Source organism: Phalaenopsis equestris, unplaced genomic scaffold (assembly GCF_001263595.1).
Source record: "Phalaenopsis equestris unplaced genomic scaffold, ASM126359v1 Scaffold000755, whole genome shotgun sequence".
Taxonomy (NCBI): Eukaryota; Viridiplantae; Streptophyta; class Magnoliopsida; order Asparagales; family Orchidaceae; genus Phalaenopsis; species Phalaenopsis equestris.
Window position 1 is genome coordinate 487,762 of NW_018165195.1, and position 10,501 is coordinate 498,262.

The following is a 10,501-nucleotide window of genomic DNA, read 5'->3' on the forward strand; positions in this document are numbered from 1 at the left end:
AAGATGGATTTCTTTCAAATGATATGTCTTCAACGGAAAGGGGCCGCCCACGTTATTATGTAATTGAAATATTGGAATGTTTTTGGATTATTGGATGTAATGATGTAATCAGTTTTTAGACATTGATTAATTTTATTGAAGTTCATTATTATTATTTTTTGTAGTTTGAGAATTAATTATTGTTTCTTATATATTTTGTAAAGATGCATTTTAATTTTTAAAAGATAAATTGATGTAATTCAATTTTTTAAAAGATATGAAAATTAATATTTAAATTGTTGTCTATTTAGCAATTGCAAAAATATATACAATTTTGAAAATTTTCAAATATTTCAGTCATTTTGAACATTTCGAACATTTCGAACATTTCGAATTCGAACAATTCGAACAATTCGAACAATTCGAACAATTCGAACAATTCGAACAATTCGAACAATTCGAACAATTCGAACAATTCGAACAATTCGAACAATTCGAACAATTCGAACAATTCGAACAATTCGAACAATTCGAACAATTCGAACAATTCGAACATTTTCGAACCGAACACGAACTGACTATTCACGAACAATTTCGAACACGAGCCTATTTCAAACAAACTATATTTCAAACGAACCGAACACGAACACGACCGCTGTTCGTTCGTGTTCGGTTCGTTTACACCCCTAGTTCTGTTGAAGACTTGATGTTGGATTCAGGGGATTTGAATGCGGTAGGATATCTACCAGAGGCCACAGTGCAGGGCAGTGATGGAAGTGACGAGGAAAGTGGGTCCGGGGCACCCATTCCTATTGTTGCACAGACAGATGTTGAAGAACCACAGAGCTATGAAGAAATCTTACAAGATGAAAGTTTGGGCAAGTGGGAGCTGGCAAAACTTCCACGAGGGAAGAAGACATCGCACAACAAGTGGGTGTACCGGGTGAAGACTGAGCGTGATGTTAGTAAGAGATACAAGGCTAGACTTGTTGAAGAAGGCTTTCAACAGAGGCAGGATGTTGCCCATGCAGTGGGAGTTGTAAGAAGAAACAATAGTAACCTAGGAAATAGTTTGGAGGTACAAAGCTATTTGGAGCCTACTGATATATTGACTGGGGATGTTACTCTTGAGAAACTAAAGTTGTATACAACTTCAGTTGGTCTTCTGGAGTGAAGACAGAGGCCTTGAGTTGTCGAGGTGGAGGATTCAAGGTGGATGATACATGTTGAAGAAAAAGGCGACACCGCTAGAGGAGGATATCGGTTGAGGAAGGGGATGTGTTAACCTGTGTTCCGGTCTCCAAGTGGGATAATTGTTAGAAATAGTGGAGCCCGGTCCACTATGCTTGGGCGATTACTTTGCTTTGAAGAGTCACACCTCTTCACAAATAACCACTCCCGCCTTCTTCTTTTGTGAAGTGAAGCATGTGAAGTGAAGCATCAGTGAAGCATCTCTTCGCTCCCTCTTGTTCGTGATAAAAGCTTTGGATTGCTCTCTTTGAGTTTAGAAGTCATGCTTTGAGTTCTTTTTCTGTTTTCTCGGGATAGAGGAAGGTTTCCTCGGAGCAGAGGAAGAGAAGTGTAAGGAGGAGCAGTTCCTTGCGGTAGAAGGAAGAAGAAGGAAGAGAAGAAGATTGTTCTCCCTAAGCTTATTCTTGGTGGCTTGTGGCAGAAGAGAAATTGAGTTTATTTCTCTTGTAAGTTTGTCTTCTTCGGTGTTTCTTGGTGTAGAGTTTTCTTCGGTATATCTCGTATAGAGAGAGAAGAACAGGGAGAGAAGAAGAGTGAGAGATTCCTCTTGTAAGTCGAGATGATCGATTGGTGTAAATTTCTCAAGTAGTAAAATCCTCTGCAACTCCGTGGACGTAGGCAATTTGTCGAACTACGAAAATCTGTGTGTTTCGCTATGTGTTGTTCTTTTTTTGTGTGAATTTTTCTCGTTCTATTTTTCATTTCGTCGATCATTCTCCTGTTTGATTTATAGATATATCACATCAACTGATTGGTATATCTAGATCTCGCAACAGCATCCTTCTCAGAATAACCCCAGCCTTCTCTCCCCCATCGTCGTGATCATCTTATCGGCCTTGACTAATTTGGATTGAAGGGTTTTCATCTTTGATTTCAAGTCCTCAGTGTTCTCGGCCTTTGATAATTTAGGCTTCGTTTGGGTCATCTTATTCGTTGCGGCAATATTTTGAAAATGTCGTCTTACTGTTTGGAAATTGAGTCCGATCAGTTTATTTGAAAACACAGTTGGTTTTTTATACTAAAAACGAAACGCATGTCGAACCCCGTTGTTCACGTTTCTAGATAAATGGCTTATCTAGATAAGCACAAGTTGCCCCAAACACACCTTTAGACTCGAGAACGGTTGTCTTTGATTTCAAGTCTTCAACCTCCCTAGCATGAGATGGAATCAAAGTTCTTATCATCTGAAAATTTATTTTTAAACGAAGGATGCTCCTTTCACTATAAGAGATTCCTTGAAAACAGAAGTGGCTTTAAGCTAGGAGATTCATCTTTCACTCTAGGAATGATTTAAATAAAATATTATCCAAATCAATTAAGGTTATTTTAACAAAATATTTTAATGACATGTTATAATTCAATATCAATTTAGAATATTTTTATTGAAGATTTTTCAGGAACGATTCAAAGAAGATTATTTAAACAATTTATGATATATTTTTATTTTAATTTTTTGTCAATGTTATGATGTTATTCAATAATATTTTTTTAAAATAGTTTATTATTATAATTTATGATATATATTTTTTAATAGGCTTGCTAAATGCAATACTTTATGTAGGGGTGTAAACGAACCGAACACGAACGAACAGAGCTTGTGTTCGTGTTCGGTTCATTTGAAATAAACTCGTGTTCGAAATTGTTCGTGAAGTCACTGTTTGTGTTCGTTTCTTAACGAATTAGCCGAACACGAGCTGTTCGCGAACGACAAGCCAGTCTGACATCCCTAATATTAATATATATAAATAATATATTTTATTAATTATATAAGTTATATTATATAAATATATAATATCTATATTAGTATATTATTAATATAGTATATTAATATATTATTATTATTATTAATTTATTATATATTATAATTTTATTTTATATTTCGAATAATAACGATTTGAATACGAACGAACGCATAATTGTTCGTGTTTAGTTCCTTTAACTAACCGAACGAAAAAAAATTTGTTCACGTTCGTCTCGCCTACTTATCGACTACTTATCGAACGAATCGAACACGAACTCATTGTCGAACCGAACATAAATGATTCGCGAACAATGAGCTTTTTTGACAGCCCTAACTTCAAGATTAGAAGCAATTAATTTGCTGAAGTGCACGAATTGTCATGGACTCTTTTATTATATATTTTGATGTTCGCTTTATAATATATTATGGAGTTCTATGAAAGAAACATTTGAAAAATAAGGAGTGAATTGGATTAAAATATTAAATTAAATAAAATAGTTATTAAATTGAAGTTATATAAAAAAATACAAAGAATTTTAAGAAAAAAAAATCTTTTAAAGATATTATTAATGATTGTTAAAGGTTTGGAATAGAAGATGTATTAAATGTAATTAATAATATATGATTGAACCAATAACAATTTAAATAAAATTACAAATTTGGAAATCACACACAATTATCATATAGTATTTTAACAAAATTAAATATCAAATTGCAACTAAAAGATATTATGAGTAAATGGAAATATAATTTATGGTTGATTTTGATCATAAAAAAATAAATATCATTTTATTCAAATTAAAATTGTTAAGATAAAATTAATTGAAATGGATTCTTTTCTATGTACTTAACTATTTGATAATAGGGGAGGTTAGCTTCTAGTCTTTAGCTTCAATCCATGATCACCTCATCTAAGAGCAAGTTTAATCACCCATCATTTTTGTGAGACATCATAATTTTTTCTTGTAAGACTGGCTTTGAAAAAATAGAAATATAGAGACATTGAAAAAGAAATAGATAGGTTGAGAGAACTATGTGATTTATAATAATAGAAAAATAGAGAACATGAGACAATTTGTTATGTTTTTGGCTTGTCATTCAACTGATTATGTATATAAGGATCTCTAGGAAAGTTATAATAAAGGAAAATACATGAATTATAGAATATTTTCAAATAATTGTGTGCCATAAAAAAGTTTCACTGAATATCTCATTTGCTATAATGATGTTTTTTTAATCCTATTCATGTTGGGAAATATGCAAATTTTATTCCTTTAATTACATTATATTTATATTGGGACTTTGCAAAACAAAGCCAAACCAAACATACAAGAATTGGCTTATAGACTTCAAAATGATGAATTACATTTTAATGAACAAACTTTTAGATGTCACTAGATTATTGTGTGTGGTTAGCTTTTAGGGATGCGTCAATTTGGAAGTTATTCTGAGAACTTCAAGTTATTTCATTTTATTAGATTGACTAACCCTCACTAATGAGTACTTGTTGACCTCACTTTTGGTGTGGTATACTTTTTCTCTAGAGTTTAGGATCTAGCCATAGGACTTTCTTATTGATTATTCTAGATAACTAGTGATAGGACCCACCCCTTAGCAATTCTAACCACCTCTTAGCTCTTTTGTGATGCCTCACACGGGTGGTCCCAAGCTCTCAAATTTTGGTTGAGATGGCTAAGAGCAACATGTTGAAGCCCAAAGAGAGTTCCTATAGGATCATGAGGCCTTACGGACACCCTCTTTGACCCTGGGTGGCTTGGGCACCTCATACCTCACCCCCACCCCCCCCCCAATTTTCAATTCAAAATCAAATTCAAACTTCAAACTCAATTCCCTTGGACCCCAAACTCAATTTACATCACTTAACATTAAATTTCAACTCAAATTCAATCCCACCAAGTTTCAAGCTCAATTGCCAAATTTGACAAATTCACATCAGGTATCACCAAATCCAAATTAACATCAAATTCACACCAAATTCAGCTCAAATTCAAAATTGTCATGTGCCTATAAGTTGAATTAAAGTGGGAAAGAGGTTTAGGTTAAGTTTGGGATTAATTTGGGCTAAACCCGAGCCAATAAAGTCCAATAACACCACCATATTACACAAATAACACCTAAACAACCCCCAATAACACTGACTTCGCTTCTCCTCCGATAACTCCTCCAAATCACACTGCAAATCCTTCATAACCTCACAATACACCCATAATAACACGACAATACTAAATACTACCAACCCCAAGGTCCCACAATCACACCGTTGCAATCCCACGATACAACCACAATACAACCTCAATACCACCACCAATAACACCAATCCCGCAATACCACGCAAATCCCTCGAATAACCCAAACGGCTGCGTAAAACGCCCCAATACACCCATTTTTGTTTCGAAAATTCGTCAATAACACCGATCCGGCGATTAATCGACCAGATAGTGTCGCAGATAACGTCGTCAATAACACATTCTGAATTCCATAAAATTACAAGATACACATGTATGATATGTATGATATACATGATATACAAGATAGACATAATAGAAAAGATATGTATAATTGTTTATTTATGAAATTAGTATGTTATTGTAATTTCTTTTAATTATAATTAAAGTGTCTTCAATGAATAGTAGACGGAATGAAAATATCTCATAATGAAGAATGTACGTTCAGATGAATAAAAATGTTCCATAAAGAAGAATGTATGTTTTGAAAATTAAAATAGTTTATATATGAATGCTTGTATATGCACGTTAAATAATGGAGTTCACCCTCAATGGTATAGACATGGGACACCAGTATACTCACATGCGTAGTTTTCTACCATCTCAAACCATTGTTACGTTTAGATCACTAATCGTCGTGCCAACGGGAAAATATTTGTTAGTGGCGAGTATACAAAGCTTATCTCCCAAGAAAATTTTGACATTTAGATTACCATCTGCTATGCCGATGAGAGGATATCACCCAGGGGCAAGTATGTGTTTTTCCACAGATAATTGTGATATTTAGATCACCAATCGTTGTGTTGATGAGATAATATTTAGTGTGTTTTATCCTTTTTTATAGTAATCATGAGACAGATAGATGTGTATGTAAAGAGTATAAAGTAAAAAGAAATTTAAAGTAAAAACATGTAGAATATTTGAATATTTTTATTGAGTAAAGGTTATTGATACATGCATTAGTACATTTGAAGATTTCTTATAGAAATATAAAAGATTAGCATATTCCAATTATAGAGATATGAAAGATCAACACGTATTAATTTTTTTTATTGAGTTACCGTAGTATAGAAGTGTGATTACTCTTGGTTATCCTTAGATAAATGATTATATTGTTTAAATTTTTTTTTAGGTTTTAAACTTCTGAAGAAGATAAATATATGATGAGCAAATATGTGTAGGAAGCAATAACAACAACAAAAAATGTGCTCATTTCTACTTATTAATTAGATTGCTTTCTTTAGTGGCTATTTTATAAATATTTGAATATTTAAATGTTAGTAATAAGTCAGAGAGAGAAAAATAGATTCAATATTAGGTCTACAATGCCCAATGAATAAAAAAAATTAGTCTCACCTTTTTATAATAAATGCTTTATCAATTTATAGAAGATATATCTTAACAAATTAAATGACAATTTTACCACTCATCCCGATGGAGCGCGCAACAATCTATGAATGCCTAATCATCCTCAAGTCGCTTTTTGTCTCGACCAGCTTCTACTTTGCTTGGGCAGCTTTGTTGGGTCAAACATTCTCAGATGATCTTTTTCTGGCGAGATAACTAACTTCTGTGTATGGCAATTTCATTTGAAGATACTTGTGATGTTCATTAATACTTCGGGACAACTCACATGTTGGAAAATTTTTCATATCGGATCGACATCTCCTATTGTGGGTCAAATATTAATGGTCCGAACATCCTTTTGATGAATCTTCAAATGTGTTGTTTCATACTAATCAGTCACTCTCCTGTCACATTTTTGCTTGGTCAGTTTGGCTCGATTGTTTTGGCAGGTCTCACAATTTCTCTCGGGTCGTTGGATTCCTGTCAGATCGCACTACACCTTTCCGATATACATACATGACTAGCTTTTATTAATCGGGTGAGTGACATTGAGCCTCGAGCAAATGCATTTCTGTCTCATTCATTTTGGCGAAGCCAATCATTTGGTGCGCCTACAACATATACATTGATTTTTTAAATTAATATACATATTTGCAATATTTTGCATCCTTTTGCTTGCATCTTTATCTTGACATATAATTAGAAGTTTAGAATTTGTTGAGAATTAATTTACTCTTGTTAGGTGCACCAAATATATATATATATAATATATTATTACATAATTACCCATTCATGGCGGCTTCACCAATTTTAATAAATAATAATTATTTAAAAATTAGAATTATTTTTTGGAATAAAAATATAAATAGATCCTTCTAGAAATTTCGAACAGCACCGTAAACTTCCCTTCGCCTACATCATTCCAACCAGCCGTATTTGAGCGAGTCAAAGTCTTGAATTCTTAAACAAAGGCGTTGAATAACTGTGAATTTTTATTTTTTTATTCGCAATAATTTCATTTATTATGGAATTTAAGGATAAGGTTGTAAATGCTCCGATTTCGAGTTTTGGGATCAGCTCAAAATCGGCTCATTGAGCGGAGGTCGGCTCGAAGAAAATTAGATTAAAATTTTTGACTTATAGCTCCGCTTGTTTATTTTGATCTAATATCAATCTGAGCTAAAATTTGAATCAATTTTCGAGCGATTGACGATCTTCGAGCTAAATTCGCTAAATTCACATGAGTAATATCACTAGGGCTTTTAATGATCAGGTTAGCTCAAAATTGTCTCGAAAAAATTTGATTCGAACTTTTGGTTCGTAGCGCGGCTCGTTTGTTGTGATCCGATCTCGATCTGAGCCAAACTTTAAGTTTTCATGTGATTAATGAACTTTGAGCTAAATTCACAGCCCTACTTAGGATAAAAATTTATTGCGTGTTTTAATGTTTTAAAATTGGCTTTAAAATGAGTATGATGTATAAATAACTAATTAAATATTATGTCTGGATCATTTCAAAATAATTAGAAATATTTTAAAACTCATTAGAGATAAATTTAAGTAGCTAATAGCATTTAAGATTTCTAATCAATGGCTCAAAGTGCATAAAAAAGATTAACCAAATAAATAAATATATTTTTATTTTAGGTGCATTGATGATGAAAAAATAAGTTCTTGGGAGCTATATGGAAGGCATATAAGAAAATGAACAAATATAAACATAACTTAGAAAGCTTTGATATGCGAACCTTACGATTGAGATTCGAGGACTTTAGAGACGAGCCTCTAAATTTAGAGGGCTTCACGGGCTCTGTCGATTGGAAGATAAGGTCACATGACTGACTAGGCTTGAGTAGACTTTCCTTTCTAAATATACACTCTTAAGGTGAGGGTTAGACTCTTAAGGTGAGGGTTAGTCTCACCATTAGTTAATTTCTCTAAGCCAGGCGAGTTTCACGAGGCTTTTAGCCAGTTCCCAAAGGTTTATGCGAGTCCCTTAGGATCTCAGGCGAGTGCCCAAGATCCTAAGTATTCTCATTCCCATGCCAAAGGTATCACATATCTGGGATATAATTAGCTTCTAAATTCTTTTGCTTATTTTGAAGGCCTGTTAGTAAGAATATCATGATAATTAAATAAATATGTAAATTAATCTAAACTTATTTTTATAGTCCATATTTCAATATTGGTGCTGGTGGGACCAATTTATTTCTTCAGATATCAAACTTAGGTGACTACTAACATGGGAATAGATTGCACCTATAAATACCAACAGCCAAAGACTCATTATATATTCACATTCTTCGTACTTTGATTCCTTTTTTTCCCATCATGTTTATGTAATGTTAATAGTCAGGGTAGAGTGTTTCAATTCGTTGGAGGGGAATAGATCGTTCCCTCCAACAATGATGAATATTTCAAATTGTATCTTGTGATGAAACATATAGAGATAACTTCTCCAAACTAAGGGCTTGAAAGCTAAGCAACAACTTCCAGTCACAAGATTTTAGACTATAGCCTTTTAGAGTACTCCATATTTTCTTTGATAACAGTGTTCCATTGTATTGCCCCCAACATGTGTTAGACCGAGGTTGCGGCTCAAGTATATGTCATCTCTAAGAAGACATGTTAAACACCATATTTAGAATTTTAAACTTGTTTAGTTTTCTCTTATTGTATTGGCAAGGCTTATAGAAGTCATATATTGCTCTACATGAAATGTCCAGCAACAATAAGAGATAAGGAGAGACAAGTCAATCTGCCACCCACTAGACTGAACACCCCCAGTGTATACTATGGTAGAGATGTTGAGTAGCCTCACCATCTACATCACCTTAAGAAAGCTTTTGGGCCATGGACAGACCAAATTATAGGCTATTTCATATTATCTATGACTTCATGATGACTCTATTATTCTCTTTGTTTTGGTTTTTTTTTTATCTATGATATGACCTAAACTTACCGCACCATTTGAGGGTGTTGAACCAAAGTTTGTCCTTGAATCACACCTAAGGAATAGATGTTAAACAGAGAGAGAGAAAAAAATATGTTTTGCAGGGATGGAAGAGCTAGATGGAAGAGATCTGAGACCATGGAAGTATTCTTGGGTTGGGGATGCTTCAAAAAAAATATTTGCTTCATTTAATTTCCTCTATTTATGGTGGTTGAACCTCATAAAATGATATATTTGGGCCTGTCAAGACCTAGAATTTAAGCGTGAGACCCTCAAATTCTTATCACTTTTTTTCTTATTATGACTCGTGATCCTGGAATAAGTTAACTCCTGGTTGGACCGTTGTGATGTGAGGGTTAAACATTTGAACTAGAATGATCTCTTCCAATGCTTAGGCATGGACGCTTAACGTTGGCTGCTCATCCATGGATGCCCGACCTTAGTCGCTTGACCTTTGTTAGCCAACTTATTCATGCTTAATTCCAACTATACAGTCTCAAGTGCTCAACTTTGATTACCTAGCTTTGAGTGTTCGCCCTCGAGCACTCAACCTTAGTCACCCAATTTTGATCATTTAGCTTCAGTTATCCACCTCGGGCGTTTGATCTTAGGCCTTCAGGCCCCTCGCTTCCCAAACGATTACAGCTATATTCAGCTACCCAATCTATTACTTCAGTTCATTTAGAATGACTTCCTCTGATTGATGAGTTTTGAGTTGTCTGATTTACTATAATCTTGACCATCAAATCCACGATGAATCAGATAATCGTTTTTTGTGTGTACAACTGCATTATTTAAGTACCTTCTCTAATTACAATAAAGTGCAACATTTATAATATATGACTTGCACTATGAAAACCATTTATATTGGTACACTCCTCAAAGTATTTCTTTTTAACTAATTTTTCACGTAAAATCATATTTTCAGTTATAAGCTTTTATGTGAGATTTTTGTATATTGCTTTTTAATATATATATATATAT